The sequence below is a fragment of the Salvelinus fontinalis genome, chromosome 1 (genome assembly GCF_029448725.1).
Source record: "Salvelinus fontinalis isolate EN_2023a chromosome 1, ASM2944872v1, whole genome shotgun sequence".
Taxonomy (NCBI): domain Eukaryota; kingdom Metazoa; phylum Chordata; class Actinopteri; order Salmoniformes; family Salmonidae; genus Salvelinus; species Salvelinus fontinalis.
The window spans coordinates 19,038,420-19,058,732 of record NC_074665.1 but is presented as its reverse complement, the minus strand read 5'-3'; the positions used below and the strand labels follow the sequence as shown (position 1 = coordinate 19,058,732).

The 20,313-nt window shown below is 40.9% G+C and overlaps 1 pseudogene; it reads right to left on the bottom strand.

Moving 5' to 3' along the window:
• Positions 1 to 3,033: 3,033 nt before the first annotated feature.
• LOC129856366 (poly [ADP-ribose] polymerase tankyrase-2-like) overlaps positions 3,034 to 20,313 on the bottom strand; it is a 29,183-nt pseudogene continuing 11,903 nt past the window's right edge.

Below are 20,313 nucleotides of genomic sequence, written 5' to 3'. Positions count from 1 at the left end.
ACAGTTTGATTTCACAGAAGTGTGATTGACTTGGAGTTACATTGTGTTGTTTAAGTGTTCCCTTTATTTTTTTGAGCAGTGTATATACATACATATATACATACATACAGTATACACACTTTTTTTTAGAATATACCTTTATTATTTCCCGCAAACCCTACCACCCTTCCCCCAATTGGAGTAAACTAATAAACAATAACACTTAGGCTTCTACATTCAGTTTACACATATTATAGACATTTTACATACACAATCTATTTTACCATAGTTGTATTTTGTTTGTTTTTAGTTCTTTCTCTATTTCTAATGTCCATACATTTTGATTTCTATTTGTAACTGTGCTATTTCACCAAATTTCTGAACCTATATACATTTTTACAGACCCCGTATGTTTTACATTGGTTATCTTGTTACTAGTCCCAACCTTCAGCTCCATTCAACCCCTCCCATCTATCTCTTAACACCATTCATTTTCGATTTCTATTTGCCATATATTTTTCAACTGTGCTGTGATTCTTCACAAAAGTACTGAACCTTTCTATTCTCATAGCTTCTACAGATTGTAAATTAAAGATTAATATTTTTGCTAAAATATTTATTATATTATTGATGGATTGACTATGACTTTTCAAATCACCCAGTATTGCTATCTGCAGCTTTAATTCTAGACAAATGTTGCAATTCTTCAGCCATTCCTGAACCTGTGACCAAAAATGAGCTACATATGGACAGTACCAAAATAAATGATCGAATGACTCTGCCTCCTCGCAGAAAAATCTGCAGAGCTGGGAAGATTGTATCCCCCATTATTAAACATTAAATTGCTTGCAAGAATTCTGTCTAATAATTTAAATTGAAAAATTCAAAGTTTTGAATCCGGTGTTGTTTTGCATGTCAATTCATAAACCATGTGCCATGGAATCGGTACATCGAAGATCTCTTCCCAACTATTTTGCAATTTATATGGCACAGTTGTCAATTTTTTGGTCCTTAATTAAAATTGTTATATGCTTATCACAATTTTCTTTAATCATTTACGGTCTTTAATGCAGGGCCGACAGACAAGTCGCTTACCCTTCTACTTGCCTCTTCCATTTTGTGGTAATGCTGCAATTAGTTGGTTGTAATTTTGGGTAGAGCAGACATTTCCATATGTCTGTGTTAGCTACATGTGTGACACAACTCCACCAGTCTTATTTATGATATAATTCACAAAAATTATACATTTTTTTAACATTTTATTGAAAATCTGTTTTTTAAATCAATAGTATATTTGAGTTTAACCTCGGTATTTGTTGTATCATTTGTTCTGTCTTTTCAGGTGGATTAAACTGAAATTGCAACTAACTTTCCAAGGCTTGTTTAAAAAATAAAGATATTTTGGAGATGATTTCATTTTCAAATAACCGAAAGTGAGCAGGTGTAATTTGAATAAAGGGAAAAGGGCCCTTCTTGAACATAGGATGAGACATTCTTACTAATTTACTAGAGAAGCATTTTGGATTTAAGTATAACTTAAGATGTCCTCTTTGTGCAGGAGGTGTAATTGTTCATTGTAAACAAGGTGGAATAGTTAGAGGGAGATGTTGGCATTTTATCATATACCTGTATCACATATGTCACCAACGCAACATCTTCCTCCAACACACAACATACGTTCTTTATCATTGGACAATACGTCTATCTTCAGGGTCCAGCCAGTGATGGATACTCTGTAAAGTATGCATCATATAATGAATACAGGACCTACACCAGAATCAGGGCCCAGATAAGCAAAGCTGACATACAATCAATTCCAATAGGACAATAGGTTCTACTACATAAAACTTCAACAAGCCCATCCCTATGCCTCAAATGTATTTTCTTGCATGTCAAAACGTCTTGAACGGAAGAGTGATACAGTGCAATCTATTGGATACTCAACAACTTTAAAAGAAAACACTGGAAGGTAAGCATTAGGTATGATGGAAGTAACGCCCTTTGGAAGCATCACACTGACCAGCGAAAAGTTATTAGTCAATAATGACAGTTATTCCACCACCTACAAAAACCTTTGGATATCAGACAGAGCATAGTTTGGTGCAGAATTTATTACATGTAACTAAACAACAAATTATTTACAGTACATCAAACAACTTACATCCAAGGATTCACAAGTAGCTCATTTATTTTTGACGAGGCTGTTTGAGTTGAAATGATACCCCACCCAGATCCAAGAAGCACTAAGCCAACTGTTCAGACCTGAGATCTCTGTAATGAACATTAACCTGACAGGAATACAATGCAGAATGAACAACTTGCTGCCAGAACATTTCACAACCACAGCATATAAGTGTCAATTAACTTCACATTATTTCAAATAACTGACAGGGCTCAAACAAAAAAATCTAACGACAGGGAAACAGTTAAATAAACTCCATGTGTTGTTTTCGTCTCGTGTCATCCGTGTGTCGTATAAAACAAACAGCATTCAAAGCAACAAACTTTGATTATCCTTCACTGTAGAGAGGCTTGAGATGATGACAATTTGAATGAAGTCCTTTGTAGGCAGTGACAAAGAGAAATTGAGAATCGCTGCGGCCACCATTACTGAATGAAAGGACACTGATCCTAATGTTTTAACTGTCTCTATGGAGACCAAACAACTCAACCTCTAACTGGATAATAATCTAAACTGTGTCCAGCTGCTGATTACAATACTGAATAAATAAGCCAGGGTTGTGTTCATTAGGAATAGTCACCAAAAGGAAGAAAAACTGACTGAAACCACCTAGGCTTGTCCACTAAGAAACATTCATTTTTAACTGCACAACTTTACGATGTGCCCTAAAGAATACGATCCAGACATTCCCACAAGGCAGACCTTGAGATCACAGATTTTGACAGGAATACATATTCTATAGGTCATTCATTTATAATAACTCAGACCTAGGACACTTTGGCATAGACATGTTAATAAATGAACAAGCTAGTACAAGAAAAATAAATACTTCAACTTTTTGCAATGTGCTCTATTGTAACACATACTTTTCTTTAATTACAGTGATAGACTTGAACTAGTTGTATTTGACCTACATAGTCTTTGTTAGCATGGATACAGTCTTTGTTAGCATGGATACAGTCTTTGTTAGAACGGATACAGTCTTTGTTAGCACGGATACAGTCTTTGTTAGAACGGACATAGTCTTTGTTAGCACGGACACAGTCTTTGTTAGCACGGATACAGTCTTTGTTAGAATGGATACAGTCTTTGTTAGCATGGATACAGTCTTTGTTAGCACGGATACAGTCTTTGTTAGCACGGATACAGTCTTTGTTAGAATGGATACAGTCTTTGTTAGAACGGATGCAGTCTTTGTTAGAACGGATACAGTCTTTGTTAGCACGGATACAGTCTTTGTTAGAACGGATACAGTCTTTGTTAGCACGGATACAGTCTTTGTTAGCACGGATACAGTCTTTGTTAGAACGGATACCGTCTTTGTTAGCACGGATACCGTCTTTGTTAGCACGGATACATTCTTTGTAAGAATGGATACAGTCTTTGTTAGAACGGACACAGTCTTTGTTAGCACGGATACAGTCTTTGTTAGAACGGATACAGTCTTTGTTAGCACGGATACATTCTTTGTTAGAACGGATACAGTTTTGTTAGAACGGATACAGTCTTCGTTAGAACGGATACAATCTTTGTTAGAACGGATACAGTCTTTGTTAGCATGGATACAGTCTTTGTTAGAACGGATACAGTCTTTGTTAGCACGGATACAGTCTTTGTTAGAACGGATACAGTCTTTGTTAGCACGGATACAGTCTTTGTTAGCACGGATATAGACTTTGTTAGAACGGATACAGTCTTTGTAAGAATGGATACAGTCTTTGTTAGAACGGATACAGTCTTTGTTAGAACGGATACAGTCTTATTTTTTTTTTTATTTTTTTTTTTTTATCCCATTTTCTCCCCAATTTTTCGTGGTATCCAATCGCTAGTAATTACTACCTTGTCTCATCGCTACAACTCCCGTACGGGCTCGGGAGAGACGAAGGTCGAAAGCCATGCGTCCTCCGAAGCACAACCCAACCAGCCGTACTGCTTCTTAACACAGCGCGCCTCCAACCCGGAAGCCAGCCGCACCAATGTGTCGGAGGAAACACCGTGTACCTGGCCCCCCTTGGTTGGCGCGCACTGCGCCCGGCCCGCCACAGGAGTCGCTGGAGCGCGATGAGACAAGGATATCCCTACCGGCCAAACCCTCCCTACCCCGGACGACGCTATGCCAATTGTGCGTCGCCCCACGGACCTCCCGGTCGCGGCCGGCTGCGACAGAGCCTGGGCGCGAACCCAGAGACTCTGGTGGCGCAGTTAGCACTGTGATGCAGTGCCCTAGACCACTGCGCCACCCGGGAGGCCCTGATACAGTCTTTGTTAGCACGGATAAAGTCTTTGTTAGCACGGATACAGTCTTTGTTAGAATGGATACAGTCTTTGTTAGCACGGATACTTTCTTTGTTAGAACGGATACAGTCTTTGTTACCACGGATACAGTCTTTGTTAGAACGGATACAGTCTTTGTTAGAACGGATACAGTCTTTGTTAGCACGGATACTTTCTTTGTTAGAACGGATACAGTCTTTGTTACCACGGATACAGTCTTTGTTAGAACGGATACAGTCTTTGTTAGAACGGATACAGTCTTTGTTAGCACGGATACAGTCTTTGTTAGCATGGATACAGTCTTTGTTAGAACGGATACAATCTTTGTTAGCATGGATACAGTCTTTGTTAGCACGGATACAGTCTTTGTTAGCACGGATACAGTCTTTGTTAGCACGGATACATTCTTTGTTATCACGGATACATTCTTTGTTAGAATGGATACAGTACCATTGTTTGTGCATGCATTTAGTAAAACCGTTGCTGCACCAAACATAACAGAAACAGGCTGATAGGTTCTACTTTACAATTGACCTGCTGTGCTTCCCTCCTCCGTACCACTGTTATCCAGCCGCAGAGGCATCTGATAGGTGATCAAAAACTCTGGACAGGCCTAGAGAGGAGCAAATGACAGAGGTGTCAGATCAACCCAATTTTAACTGCTTGGTAGTCCTAAGGGCATGCTACCAATTCAATTCAATTCAAGGGGCTTTATTGGCATGGGAAATATACTGTATGTAAACATTGCCAAAGCAAGTGAAGTAGATAATAAACAAAAGAGAAATAAACAATTAAAAAATGGACAGTAAACATTCCACTTACAGAAGTTCCAAAAGAATAAAGACATTTCAAATGTCATATTATGTATATATACAGTGTTGTAATGATGTGCAAATGGTTAAAGTACAAAAGGGAAAATAAATAAACATACAGTAAATATGGGTTGTATTTACAATGGTGTTTGTTCTTCACTGGTTGCCCTTTTCTTGTGGCAACGTGTCACAAATGTTGCTGCTGTGATGGCACACTGTGGTATTTCACCCAGTAGATATGGGAGTTTATCAAAATTGGATTTGTTTTCTAATTCTTTGTGAATCTGTGTAATCTGAGGGAAATATGTGTCTCTAATATGGTCATACATTTGGCAGGAGGTTAGGAAGCGCAGCTCAGTTTCCACCTCATTTTATTGGCAGTGTGCACATAGCCTGTCTTCTCTTGAGAGCCAGGTATGCCTACGGCGGCCTTTTTCAATAGCAAGGCTATGCTCACTGAGTCTGTATATTGTCAAAGCTTTCCTGAAGTTTGGGTCAGTCATAGTGGTCAGGTATTCTGCCACTGTGTACTCTCTGTTTAGGGCCAAATAGCATTCTAGTTTGCTGTATTTTTTTGTTAATTCTTTATAATGTGTCAAGTAATTATCTTTTTGTTTTCTTATGATTTGGTTGGGTCTAATTGTGTTGCTGTCCTGGGGCTCTGTTTGTGAACAGAGCCCCAGGACCAGCTTGCTTAGGGGACTCTTCTCCAGGTTCATCTCTCTGTAGGTGATGGCTTTGTTATGGAAGGTTTGGGAATCACTTCCTTTTAGGTGGTTCTAGAATTAGAAATCCCAAAAGCTCTGACGAAGGCCGTGTGGCCGATACGTAAGCTTATTTAATATCGGTGATACTATCAAGAGCAGTGTGCGGTTTCCTTTTCCTTCATCTTGTTCAATTGATGCCATGCACCTGCAAATAAGATTGCTCAGATGTGCGAGTGCCTTTTTGTATTTGTATAACTATTTTTCACTCCGCACTCTTAAATCTTGTAAGTATACACACTAGTTAAAGACGTACCAAGTATACAATGGATCCACTACGAGAGATCAACTCACTTACCACGCATTGTGCGAGTACCCTTTCATTCACACAAGAAGACGCAAACAAGATTCTTTTTCCTACCTCCAACATGGACAACCCAGTTCCACGCTCGACTGTCGAACTCAAAATCCAACTCCAGAGACTTCGAGAGAAAGAAACACGTTTATTCCTGCATGGCACCACTCTTAGTGAGTATTGGCGCAACAAGCGCATTCCAAGAGGACTGAGAATACAGAAGGAGCCTACTATAGGTAATAACGACAAAACTTTCGTTCAGCAATGGGGTGAAATACTCAACAAATGCTCATTAGATTTAATGCTACTTATCGTGGAACATGTGTCAAAGGAAGTGAAAGAAGTTGAAGTTAAGATTAGCGAACATGAGGCTATAATGAAGGAGATTCTAGGCCCTAATTTTACAACCATATACGACACGATCAAGCAGTCCATTGGGAAATACAGAGACTCTCTACAAGCAACAAAAATCAGGAAATACCAGCGAGACACAGAGGATTACCAGCTAAACCAGGTGTACGCATGGGAAGGCCCAAGGACAGGAGCACGCAGAGGCCGACGGAGGGACGCACCGCTGATCGGGGGACGCAGATACGCAGCAGCGGGAGGTCATGGAAACTTGGACACAGAGGCATCCACCGAGAGCGAATTCCCTACAGACAGTGACTCCAGCTTCCATGGCACACAGTCCGTTTTTAGCCCGGAAGCAACAGAGGGCTCCACGAAAGAAAAGAAACGATGCAGGAGAGGTAAGCGGTCGAAGAGTAGACCAGGAACACAGGCCGTGGACACGGAGCTACAGCGGGATGCGGTAATTAACCTCTCCAAAAAAGACCTTACTGACGCTCAAGTCTCAGTCTTATCTAAGGGCCTCTCTTTTGTACCTACATGTACAGATAAACCATTCGATACGAAAGTAGATCTGTTTAAATTCTTTCGCAAGATCAAACTTAAGCATGTGTTTTCACACAACACTGATTCGGGCCTAGTAACACATCAAGGAACTGGCACCCATTTTAAGCCCAAAAGCAAATTCTGTCCAATGGTTAACAACTCCTCGATTAATACCTATTGTAGGTTAGTCGAACAAGAAGCCATGTCAGTATATACAAGACAAACAAAACATATTCAGAAGAATCTCACGAGAACAGAAGAACTGGCACTCAAAGAATTAATGAAAGATTCATCTTTGGTTATAAAACCTGCAGACAAGGGTGGTGCTGTGGTTGTTTTAGACTATGACAAATATAAAGAAGAAATTCAGAGACAACTCAGCAATGAACGTTTCTATAGAAAACTGAGTGTTGATCCCACACAGGTGTTCCAAAGGGATATTTGCTCTAATTTGGAGCAAGCCCTATTAAACAACCTTATCTCAAAACCTGAATATGAATATCTTTGTTGCAAATGTGCCATACGTCCATGCTTATACATTTTACCGAAATTACACAAATCTAAAACACAACAAGGCAACTATCCAGGCAGACCAGTGGTTGCAGGAATAGGCTCAATGCTAGAGCCATTGTCAAACTTTGTAGACTCTTTTATTAAATCTCATGTGCAATCATTGCCATCATATGTAAAGGACTCTATAGACTTCATAAACAAGATCTCACCAATAACGGGTTTAAAAGAAGACTGTATTTTGGTCACATTAGACGTCGAGAGTCTTTATACCAGCATTCCCCATGTGGGGGGGCTGGCAGCACTAGCACACTATTTGGGAGACAGAGATATTAATGAATATCCACCAACAAACTTCATTCTAGAGTTGGCTGAATATGTTTTGACGTACAACTATTTCAGGTTTGATGATGAATACTACCTCCAAACGAATGGAACATCGATGGGCTCTACATTTGCTCCGAGCTATGCCAACCTCTATATGGGTCTTTTTGAAGAACGTTTTGTTAATAATGAAAACGAGAATCCATTTTTGAATAAAGTCCTGAAGTGGTATCGATATATTGATGACATTTTTTGTATATGGGTAGGAACCGAAGAAGAACTGTCAGAGTTTATGGCACTACTCAATGACATTGACCCTAATCTCAAATTCACTATTGAACGTGACACTAAACGTGTTCATTATCTCGATATGTGGATTGAGAAATCAAATGGAACCTTGTTTACAAGTCTATATAGAAAAGAAACGGACAGAAATACTCTATTACAGGGTGACAGCTTCCACCCTGAGCCATTAAAAAGAGGACTTCCAAGAAGCCAATTTTTTAGACTGCGCCGTATATGCCACTCCACAGATGATTATCTAGAAAAAGCAGCGGAGATGCGCATGAGGTTTCTAAAAAGAGGCTATTCGTCACAATGTGTGGATGAAGCTCATAACTTGGCATTGGAAAAAACACGAGATGAACTGCTACAAAAAAGACCCGCTAAAGCTACAGAACACTCCGTAATGTTCACAACTACATATACTTTGAATTCGCGAAAAGTGGGAGAGGTGGTCAAGAAACACTGGCATATTTTATCATCGGACCCAGCTTTGCCGGCTGAATTTAAATATCCACCACGTATTGTGTATAGGAGAGGTCGCAATTTACGCGATAAATTGGTTCATGCCAACTGCCAGCCACTTAAGAAAATTAGCCAAGCACTTTTACGCCCTCTACCAAATGGTAGCTATAAATGCAGAGGATGCGCACAGTGCAACAACATGATGAAGTGTCAATATTTCTGTCACCCACACACAGGAAAAAGGTTCCAAATAAATGACATTATTACGTGTTCCACCACCCATGTTATTTACATTATTAAATGTCCATGTGGGCTCTGTTATGTCGGTAAAACCACCCGCTCTCTTAAACAGAGAATTAGTGAACATAAAAGTTCAATCAGGAGAAACGACAGGGATTATCCAGTCGCTGTACATTTCAATGACATGAAGCATGACATTTCCACCTTTAGATTTTGTGGCATAGAGAAAGTTAAGATATCAGACAGGGGAGGTGATATTAATAATACTCTGAGTAAAAGAGAATGTTTTTGGATTTTCACCCTCCAGACATTGTTTCCAAAAGGACTTAATGATGAAATGCCTTTGTATGTTATGCTGTGAATTGGAACATGAAATGTGTGTCTCTTGTAGATTATTCTGACGTTTTTCATATGATGTACCCAATGACTAATGAACTTGCTATGTCCTCATTGAGATTATACAGAAGTGTTCAATACGCCTTATTTATACACTTTTGTAAGATTTATGAAATGCACATTGTTATATTTGGTAGCACTTATTTATTTTCCTTTGCTTCCAACCCCCTTCGATGTGTAGAACGGATGTGGGTGGAGCCAGGTCTACATAAGGGTGCAACTTTCAAAAAATCCCAAAAGCTCTGACGAAGGCCGTGTGGCCGATACGTAAGCTTATTAAATATCGGTGATACTATCAAGAGCAGTGTGCGGTTTCCTTTTCCTTCATCAGGTGGTTCTAGAATTGAACATCTTTTTTCTGGATTTTGATAATTAGCGGGAATCGGCCTAATTCTGCTCTGCATGCATTATTTGGTGTTTTACGCTGTACACAGAGGAGATTTTGCAGAATTCTGCATGCAGAGTCTCAATTTGGTGTTTGTCCCATTTTGTGAATTCTTGATTGGTGAGCGGAACCCAGACCTCACAACCGTAAAGGACAATGGGTTCTATAATTCATTCAAGTACTTTTAGCCAGAACCTAATTGGTATGTCGTATTTTATGTTCGTTTTGATGGCATAGAAGGCCCTTCTTGCCTCGTCTCTCAGATTGTTAACAGCTTTGTGGAAGTTACCTGTGGAGCTGATGTTTAGGCCAAGGTATGTATAGTTTGTGTGCTCTTGGGAAACGGTGTCTAGATGGAATTTGTATTTGTGGTCCTGGCGACTTGATCGTTTTTGGAACACCATTATTTTGGTCTTACTGAGATTTACTGTCAGGGACCAGGTCTGGCAGAATCTGTGCAAAATGTCTAGGTGCTGCTGTAGGCCATCCTTGGTTGGTGACAGAAGCACCAGATCATCAGCAAAGAGTAGACATTTGACTTCAGATTCTAGTACATTTACATTTACATTTAAGTCATTTAGCAGACGCTCTTATCCAGAGCGACTTACAAATTGTAGTAGGGTGAGGCCGGGTGCTGCAGACTATTCTAGTGCCCTGGCCAATTCATTGATATATCTGTGACAGGTACGGCAACTGCTCGGCCTCTGACCGCAAGGCACTACAGAGGGTAGTGCGTACGGCCCAGTGCATCACTGGAGCTAAGCTGCCTGCCATCCAGGACCTCTACACCAGGCGGTGTCAGAGGAAGGACCAAAAAATTGTCAAAGACCCCAGCCACCCCAGTTATAGACTGTTCTCTCTACTACCGCATGGCAAGCAGTACCGGAGTGCCAAGTCTAGGACAAAAAGGCATCTCAACAGTTTTTAACCCCAAGCCATAAGATTCCTGAACAGGTAATCAAATGGCTACCCGGACTATTTACATTGTGTGCCCCCCAACCCCTCTTTTACGCTGCTGCTACTCTGTTCATCATATATGCAGCATAGTCACTTTAACCATATCTACATGTACATGTAACCTCAATCAGCCCAACTAACCGGTGTCTGTATGTAGCCTCGCTACTTTTATAGCCTCGCTACTGTTATTTTTCACTGTCTTTTTAATGTTTTTTTTATTTCTTTATTTGCCTATTGTTCACCTAATACGTTTTTTGCACTATTGTTTAGAGCCTGTAAATAAGCACTTCACTGTAAGGTTGTAACTTTGATTTGATTTTATATATGTTGAAGAGGGTGGGGTTTAAGCCTTTGTTTTGGTTTGTTTGTCAATTGGGGTGTGCAGAGTTAACATGTGGTCTGTTGTTTGATAATTTGGTAGAAAGCCAATTTGACACTTGCTCAGTACATTGTTTTCACTAGAAATGTACGAGTCTTCTGTTGATGATAATGCAGAGGATTTTCCCCAAGATTGCTGTTGATGCATATCCCACGGTAGTTATTGGGGTCAAATTTGTCTCCACTTTTGTGGATTGGGGTGATCAGTCCTTGGTTCCAAATACTGGGGAAGATGCCAGAGCTAAGGTTTATGTTAAAATTAGAGTCTATGGATTCTTCAATTACATTGAGCTGATTTCTGACGTGCTGTTCCTTCTTTTTCCGTAGTGTATTTTTGTATTGTTTTAGTGATTCACACCTGCTTTTCAGTGCCATGAAGTTGGCCCACTCCCCTCCAGGACATCACTCTGTCACGGGGAGGCCCCGTGTCAACGGACTGGCACTGGCAGAGTATGTCATCTACAGAGGAGAGCAGGTACGGTAACTAGTGGCTGAAGGTGTAGACTCAGGTTTTCTGGGTCTCTATGTTTTTGTTTGGACAGGTTTCTCAATTTCTTTCTTAGGTTTTTGTTCTTCATCAAACCGTTTGTCAATGTTGTTAATTTTCTTCAGTTTTCTGTTTGAATTTTTTGATTTGATAGCGAAGCTGAGAGGTAAAATACTCTTTAGTTTTTCTACTGCCAAGTTTACACCATCACTGTTACAGTGGAACGTTTTGTCCAGGAAGTCGTCTAAAACGGATTGAATTTGTTGTTATCTAATTGTTTTTTGGTAGGTTTCCACACTACATTCCTTCCATCTATAGCATTTCTTAATATTACTCAGTTAATTTGGCTTTGATGCCTCATGATTGAGTATTGCTCTGTTCAAGTAGTCTGTGGTTTTGCTGTAATCTAATAGGGGTGTCATTGGGCTGACTGTGAACACTCTGAGAGACTCTGGGTTGAGGTCAGTGATAAAGTAGTCTACAGTACTACTGCCAAGAGATGAGCAATAGGTGTACCTACCGTAGGAGTCCCTTAGAAGCCTACCATTGACTATGTACATACCCAGCGTGCGACAGAGCTGCTGGAGTTGTGACCCGTTTTTGTTGGTTATGTTGTCATAGTTGTGCCTAGGGGGGCATATGGGGGAGGGAATGCTGTCACCTCCAGGCAGGTGTTTGTCCCCCTGTGTGCTGAGGATGTCAGGTTCTTCCATCCAACTAACACATTAGGTCTAAGAGGAGAAGTAGTACAACTCTAATTTAAGTCTGATGACAAAAATGTATAATCCAGTGACACTTGCGACTTCAGTAGTTGACTCAAAGTGTCAAAATTAAGGTAGCACACTAAATCAGTTGCCAAAGCCACTAGTTACCGTACCTGCTCTCCTCTGTAGATGACATACTCTGCCAGTGCCAGTCCGTTGACACTGGGCCTCCCCGTGACAGAGTGATGTCCTGGAGGGGAGTGGGCCAACTTCATGGCACTGAAAAGCAGGTGTCTGGGGACATATAGAAGCCATAGAACCCATCACAGACAATCAGACATCATGTGACACCAGGAATGAACCGCCATTCTTTTCACTTGATACATTTGAGAAATTCTTTCTTGATGAAAGTCTCATTGGTTTATTATGTTGACAAGCCACGGCTTGGTTTAGTTGAACTGTGGTGACTACGAGCTAAGCTGTGATATTGTTCACTGTAGTAGAGAAATATCAAAAGGACTGGACGGCTGGTTTATCTTCGTCACACGTAGCAGGACCAATCTTTGTGCAGAGGTCAGCCTGTGCCTCCTCCTATTCCGTAGACGTACTGGTTCACTCTTCGACGAGTTCTCCGTAAGGTAGATTGCCTGCTCCAAACATGCCTCCTATGTAAGTGTGCCTCTCATCGAAACCCTTCTGGATGATGGCTCTTACAAACGGCAAACCTGTTTGGCCAAGAGCGGATGAGTCATCCAATGAATGCTGGAATGAGTACTACTGTAAATTGGATTTCTGAGTGTTCAAAACACAAAATAAAAGGGGACGCACACAAGAAAACATCAACCTTGAACACAAGAACACAATATTACCTGAGGGGGCTTTTGAAGTGTCATGGGTTGATGGGTGCTCAGTGGAACGTGGGCTGTGCTATTGCCTGTGTTATTCTCTTACCGTGAAACACCATCCATTCATCCTTCGATGGTTGACCTTTCTGGATCTGCAGTTCAAGAGGGGGAAATAGTGAATGAACAAGAATCTACTCTCTAAAAGAGAATGCATTCCAATGGTGGTCAATAAAGTTGTAATAACTTGAACCGAATTGAAAGTACGGTTGAATATCAACTTCCATTAACTGGTCGGAATTGGTTTAAAGTTGACAGGATAAAGGCAGAGCTGGCCTTCCTAATGTGGATGAAACCAGCCAACTGTACCGTAAGAATGTTGTATCTGTTGAAAACCCCTCCGGCATGGCCTCCATCTCTGTGTTCTCTGATCATACAACTGTTCACAAAAACAGAACAAGACTCAACGTCGTGTCAACTTTAACTAATTTACAACAAGATAAGTTCAATAAGATACAAGGTTTTGGTAGTGATTCATCTTGTTTGTCGTACCTCCTCCTCCTCCACCGAAACACCTTGTCGTCCGATGTCAGATCTTTCAGTAAGATTCAAATGTTCGCCGTTTTCAACGTGAGGTACGGGTTCAAACCTACATCACATGAATGTGAACTTATACATATATATTGAAGTAGAACAGAATTTCATTCATTATGTGAACTTCAAACCACTCAACGAAACACGTTGTCTTTTCATACATGAAGATCAAGTAAAAATCAAAAACCATGAGGGTTGCATTCACTACTAAACAAATGATCCTAGGAGAGCAGATAGCTCAGGGAAGGCAGTGCATGTTGTTGGCCTGGTTGTCCAGACTGCTGCTGGAGGCCGGGGTGGACAGGGGCGTCGAGCTGGTTGAGAGGCTGGGTGGGACCAACAGGGGCCGTCATAATGATGACGTGGGGTTTATAGCAACCGGGCAGGGCTGAAGGTGGCCTAGCCGATGTCAACAAGGCACAAACATCGTCTTCCTGGTGAAAGTTGACTCCAGGAAGAGTAGCTGCTGCTTTCACAACATTTAATGGGTATCCTAATAAAATGGCAAATACGAAAGTTGAAAAAAGAAAGAGAAATGGAGCAAAAAATTGTGTTTTTGTCACTTTTTGACCAAGCCAAGAGGAGAAATTAAGAATGACACAAAATAATGAAGACAATCACAGTACAACCGTACAGAGGAACACGAATAGACTGCATTAGCGATTGATGCCAACATGTCAATGGCCCATGAGTATGAATAAGGTTACATGCCTCTATATGAGCTAACCCATAACATGCATACAGTCCATTCAAGTCATTTAGCAATGTGTGATGAAATTGAGAGTGCTTTCCTGGAATTTCTTTTCCAGGCACAGAGACAGGTCCTCTCGTCTTTTCAGAAAGAGGGCATGATTAGGGTTGCAAAGCTTACCTTTAATTGAATAAAGTTATCGGATTCTTTAGTAATTTTGGTAATTAACAGAACATATATGGCATCTATTGTAACTTTGGAAAAGTATACTTGATTGACTTTTGTTTAATTCATACAGTATATAGTATTCATTTTTGTATATATGCGTCCATATTGTCCATGAGTTTCTAGTAGATAGGCCATATGGTTAAAGAGAAAATAGCCTAATTCATGAAGAAATGCTCTAATCAACAATGTCATTATTTTCAATGAGTTTCCAGTGGGTGCTGGTGAAAGCATGACCATGTAGGTGTGTCGAAACAGACATTGCGATAATATTGAATCACCTCAACAGCAAAACTCTGGGAAGAATTTCAAAGACACTATAGGCAATGTTCAACATGCTGTTACCATGAATCACAAACACAATATATTATAGGTCAATATGGAGTTGAGGGATTTAATGTATCCAAGAACAATATACATGACAAGCAGGTGAGTGTGGTGGCTATCTGTCAGGGTGACAGGCAACGTAACCCAGGAGTGTCAAACATACAGCTCGCAGGACTGATCTGGTCCGCGAAGCGGGGGAAGAAACAAACTCAATAACCTTTAAAATGACTAAAACCAAATTGAAACTGTAGAAATGATAATAGATCTACATTCATATAGTTTCTTCACTGTTTCCAGCTCGCTAATAATCACCGAAATGAAAGCTAGACAGTTAGGGAGCATAGAAAATTCCCCAAACTATGGATAGAGGACTATTTTTAGCAAATTTCAACGGCAAAGAAATATATATATTTTTAATCAGTCCGGCCCTCTGGACCTCGTTGAAGACCGATTGCAGCAACCAGGACAAAATGAGTATAACACCCCTGATGAAACGCTCCCGTGTTCAGGAGGGGTTGCAAGTTCAGAATAGCAAGCGTGTGAGGGTGGCTACCTTGACGAGGTCCAGTGGTGACTGGCCTTCCTGCTTGTGGAGGGCGGGGTCGGCCCCATGAGCCAATAGCAGGGCACACAGCTGGGTCCGTCCCTTTCTGTGCCACCTCGTGCAGTGGAGGTGAATGCCCACTTATCTGTGGCGTTCACGCATACGTCGTACTTGATGAGTAAAGCAGACACATTTATGTGCTACAAATGAGAACACATTGGGCATTGGACTCTTTCTAGTAACTTCCTCTTGTTCTTTATGTCAACTTGTATCTCAGACCAGGATATACAATAGGTCTTGTACGGGGCCTCTACAAGTCAATTCACTCTTTCTGTTTTTCTCTCTGGGTTGAGATCGAAACCCAACCAACAGGCTGAGGAAACAAAGCAAAGAAAAAGGGGGAAACATCTCTTGGGAGAGAAAGGGTAACTAACATTCGTTCATAGAACTCTCTCAACTGCCTTGCTTTTCCCAAGTGTAGCACTTATCTGTATTGCAATCCTACTTTGCACTCTCTACCACAGTGAATTGAATGTAATGCATGACATTGTCCAGACGAAACCCCTTTATTTGACAGAGTTAGAGCGGGCACCAGGCAGCGGGGGAGGATAGCGGTGTGATGAGCTCAGTTCTCAAGGGTCTTTGGAGAGGACCCACGCTGATCAAAGCAATCTAGTAACCTTTTGTGTCCAACAGTCTTTTGTGTTTGAGAGAGACATGAGTGCTAATCATTTGGCCAATACACATACTTCACCCCTCGCCTCATCACTGAAACCAATTCACAATTACATTCTTTTTAAAAGGAGACAGGGATTTTTCTGCCATTGAAATAAGGGTTTTGAGTTTATTTTTACATGGACAGTGCACATTAATCGGCTAATTTTTCAACCGCAGTCCCTGGGCAGGTTATTAAAAACGATTACAATAACAATACAGAGAAACAACGAGCACATGCAGGACAACATTGTCACGTTCGTTGTAATGAGGAGACCAAGGCGCAGCGTGACATGCATACATTCTTCTTTTAATGAAGAAAGACCACAAAACAAACCGACCGTCAAACTATATAAAACGAGTGCTGACAGGCAATTACACATAGACAAGAACCCACGAAACCAAAAGGGAAAATGGCAACTTAAATAGGATCCCCAATCAGAGACAACGATAAACAGCTGCCTCTGATTGGGGACCAATTCAGGCCACCGTAGACCTACAATATGCCTAGACATACAAATACCTCTAGACATACAAAACCCCTAGACATACAAAAACCCTAGACATACAAAAACCATAGACAATACAACAACCCTAGACATACAAAAACACACATACCCACCCTCGTCACACCCTGACCTGACCAAAATAATACAGAAAACATAGATAACTAAGGTCAGGGCGTGACAAACATAGGACAAGCAACACTTAGCATGCAGACAGAGAAACATACCACAAGCAACACTTAGCATGCAGACAGAGAAACATAGGACAAGCAACACTTAGCATGCAGACAGAGAAACATACCACAAGCAACACGTAGCATGCAGACAGAAAAACATAGGACAAGCAACACGTAGCATGCAGACAGAGAAACATACCACAAGAAACACTTAGCATGCAGAGAGAGAAACATAGGACAAGCAACATGTAGCATGCAGACAGAGAAACATACCACAAGCAACACGTAGCATGCAGACAGAGAAACATAGGACAAGCAACATGTAGCATGCAGACAGAGAAACATACCACAAGCAACACGTAGCACGCAGACAGAAAAACATACCACAAGAAACAATTAGCATTCAGACAGATAAACATAGGACAAGCAACACGTAGCACGCAGACAGAGAAACATACCATAAGTAATACTTAGCATGCAGACAGAGAAACATAGGACAAGCAACACGTAGCATGCAGACAGAGAAACATACCACAAGAAACACTTAGCATGCAGACAGAGAAACATAGGACAAGCAACATGTAGCATGCAGACAGAGAAACATACCACAAGCAACACGTAGCATGCAGACAGAGAAACATAGGACAAGCAACATGTAGCATGCAGACAGAGAAACATACCACAAGCAACACATAGCATGCAGACAGAAAAACATACCACAAGAAACAATTAGCATTCAGACAGAGAAACATAGGACAAGCAACACGTAGCACGCAGACAGAGAAACATACCATAAGTAATACTTAGCATGCAGACAGAGAAACATAGGACAAGCAACACGTAGCATGCAGACAGAGAAACATACCACAAGCAATACCTAGCATGCAGACAGAGCAATAGCAACAAAAGAAACAAAACCAAATGCATAAAAGCAACATTGCTTCAACACCTCACAAACTACATACAACATGGAAAGTGGCAATACACAGCTAGGGATTATGTTCACAAGTCTGATTGGCCTTTAGCCATGTCTTCATGTTTTTTGTGAAGGTGTGATATGTGGAGCAGTTGTGTGTCTGATGGCAGTGTGTTCCAGACATGGGAAGCTCTCACAGAGAAAGCAGATTGACTAAAGGTGCTTTTCCTTAAGGGAACTATACAGTCATCTCTCATGGCAGACCTTGTGGATCTGCTACCAATGGTTTGGATTTTCTGTTTAACACAAGTACTAAGTGGAGGCGGAGTCAGGCCATTTAGGATCTTGAATATTGTATTGCACAAAATTTTCCCAACTCAGAAGCTCATGCTTTCGGAGGATGTAACAGTGATGATGGCTATTGGGCTTCCTATCAAGCACTTTGAGAGCCTGTTTGTAGACAGACTGAATAGGTTTTACTGTTGTACAGCAAGCTTGGGCCCAACTAGTCAAGCAGTATGTTAAGTGGGGGAGTATCATAGAATTGAAGTACAGTTTTGCTACCTCTGTAGTCAAACACTTTCAATGTGAATCGGAAATTAACTAGATTGAACTTGGTGATTTTAGTTACGTTTTTCACCTGCTTTTTAAAAGAAAGATTGGAATCAAGTATGATGCCATGGTACTTAAAATGGGATACCACCTGGAGCTTCTCCCCTGACACATAGACATCTGGCTCAGTAGCATCAGTTGCCCTCTTTGGGAAGAACATGCAGACTTGTTTTTCACATTGAGATGCAAACATGAATCACTGAGCCACTTTGTAACCTGGACCATTACAGTAGTGAGTTCTTGTGCAGCTTGTTGTTTGCTCTTTCCATGCACATATATCACTGTATCATCTGCATATATTTGAACTTCAGACCCAGTACAGACAGAAGGCAGATCATTAATGTACAGGCTGAACAGGAGGGACCCCAGTATTGACCCTTGGGACACGCCCACATCATCGCTGAGAGTCATAGCTGTCACTCTGACACACTGGTTTCTGCCTTCAGGGTATGATTTCAATAATCTCAAGGCATCGGGGGAAGAGTTGAATTTTTGTGATGGGAACCTTATGGTTAACAGTATCAAAAGCTTTCCTTAGGTCTAGAAATACAGCCCTAACCGCACCCCCTTTGTCCATCTTGGACTGCACATTTTCCAGAAGAAAGCAGTTGGCTGTTTCTGTGGAGTGGTTTGCTCTGAAGCCAAACTGCATGGAGTGTAATGTGAAGGGGCTGTTGTTGAGGTGGGCAATCAGTTGCTCTGCTACACACTTTTCAACAACCTTCGACACCACAGGTAGTATACTAATGGGCCTGTAGTTACTCACGTCAGCAGGGTCACCTGATTTAAAGACGGCCATTATTGTGGCCGACTTCCAGACTCTTGGAAACACCCCCTGACCAATAGATGGCGACCTTAGTAATGGGGCTAATGAGTGAATCTGTAGTTTTTAAGAAAGGCAAAGTCCAGCCCAAACAGCTTCAGCTTTCGAGTTCTGTAGTGAGATAATCACTTTGTTCACCTCTGACTCAGAAACCTCCCTTAGGTTGAGTGTCATTCAATAGCGCTGTGCCCAAGACACCAGTGGAGGGGTTCTGTGTCAGTACCTTGACCGAGTCAACAAAGTAGGAATTGAAGGCTGTTGCTATTTCGACTGCATCCTGTGTTAGACTGTCATATGGTCTTTCCCTGTTAACTTTTTTAGATTCTTCCAGATCAATTTAGAATTTTTCATTTGCTTCACCAATTATGTTGATAAAGTTTGCCTTGGCCTGTCTGATTTATTTCTCAACATAGTAAACCTACGTCTGTCATGCTCTAATTTCAACTTCAGGGCTGTTTTTAGAGCATGATCTCATTATTTCATCAGTTTCCAGATTTCTACATTTAGCCAAGGAAGATTATTCTTTTGGCCAGGTTTGGATTTGATTTAGGACGCCATTTATTGTAGTCTGGATAGTGGCTAGAAAAACCTGACTATGAGCTTCCACATCTGTATAGGACAAGAGATCATTCCAGTTAATTCCCCTAATTGCGTTTTCAAAATAATTAAATTCACTCGTAGGTATTCTGAGCTGATCAGGCTTTCTAACAGTAGAGAGGTTAAACCTGTTCATGGAAAGCCTTCTGGCTACAAGTGTCAGATTATGATCAGACAGCCCAGTAACCATATTGAATGATTTAGTGACTCTCTCTGGTTTATTACGGAACACCAGATCCATCTGTGTTTCTTGGGTCACCTAGTCCAAACAGTAAAGAAATAATGTTTTCAGTGTAAACTTAAATGATTAAAACCAGATATAAAGTATGTAGGAAAGATAATGGACCTATAACTTTTTTGGACCTTGAACTTTTTAAAATAATATAATCTTTGAGAACTAACAATCCCCAAAATAAAA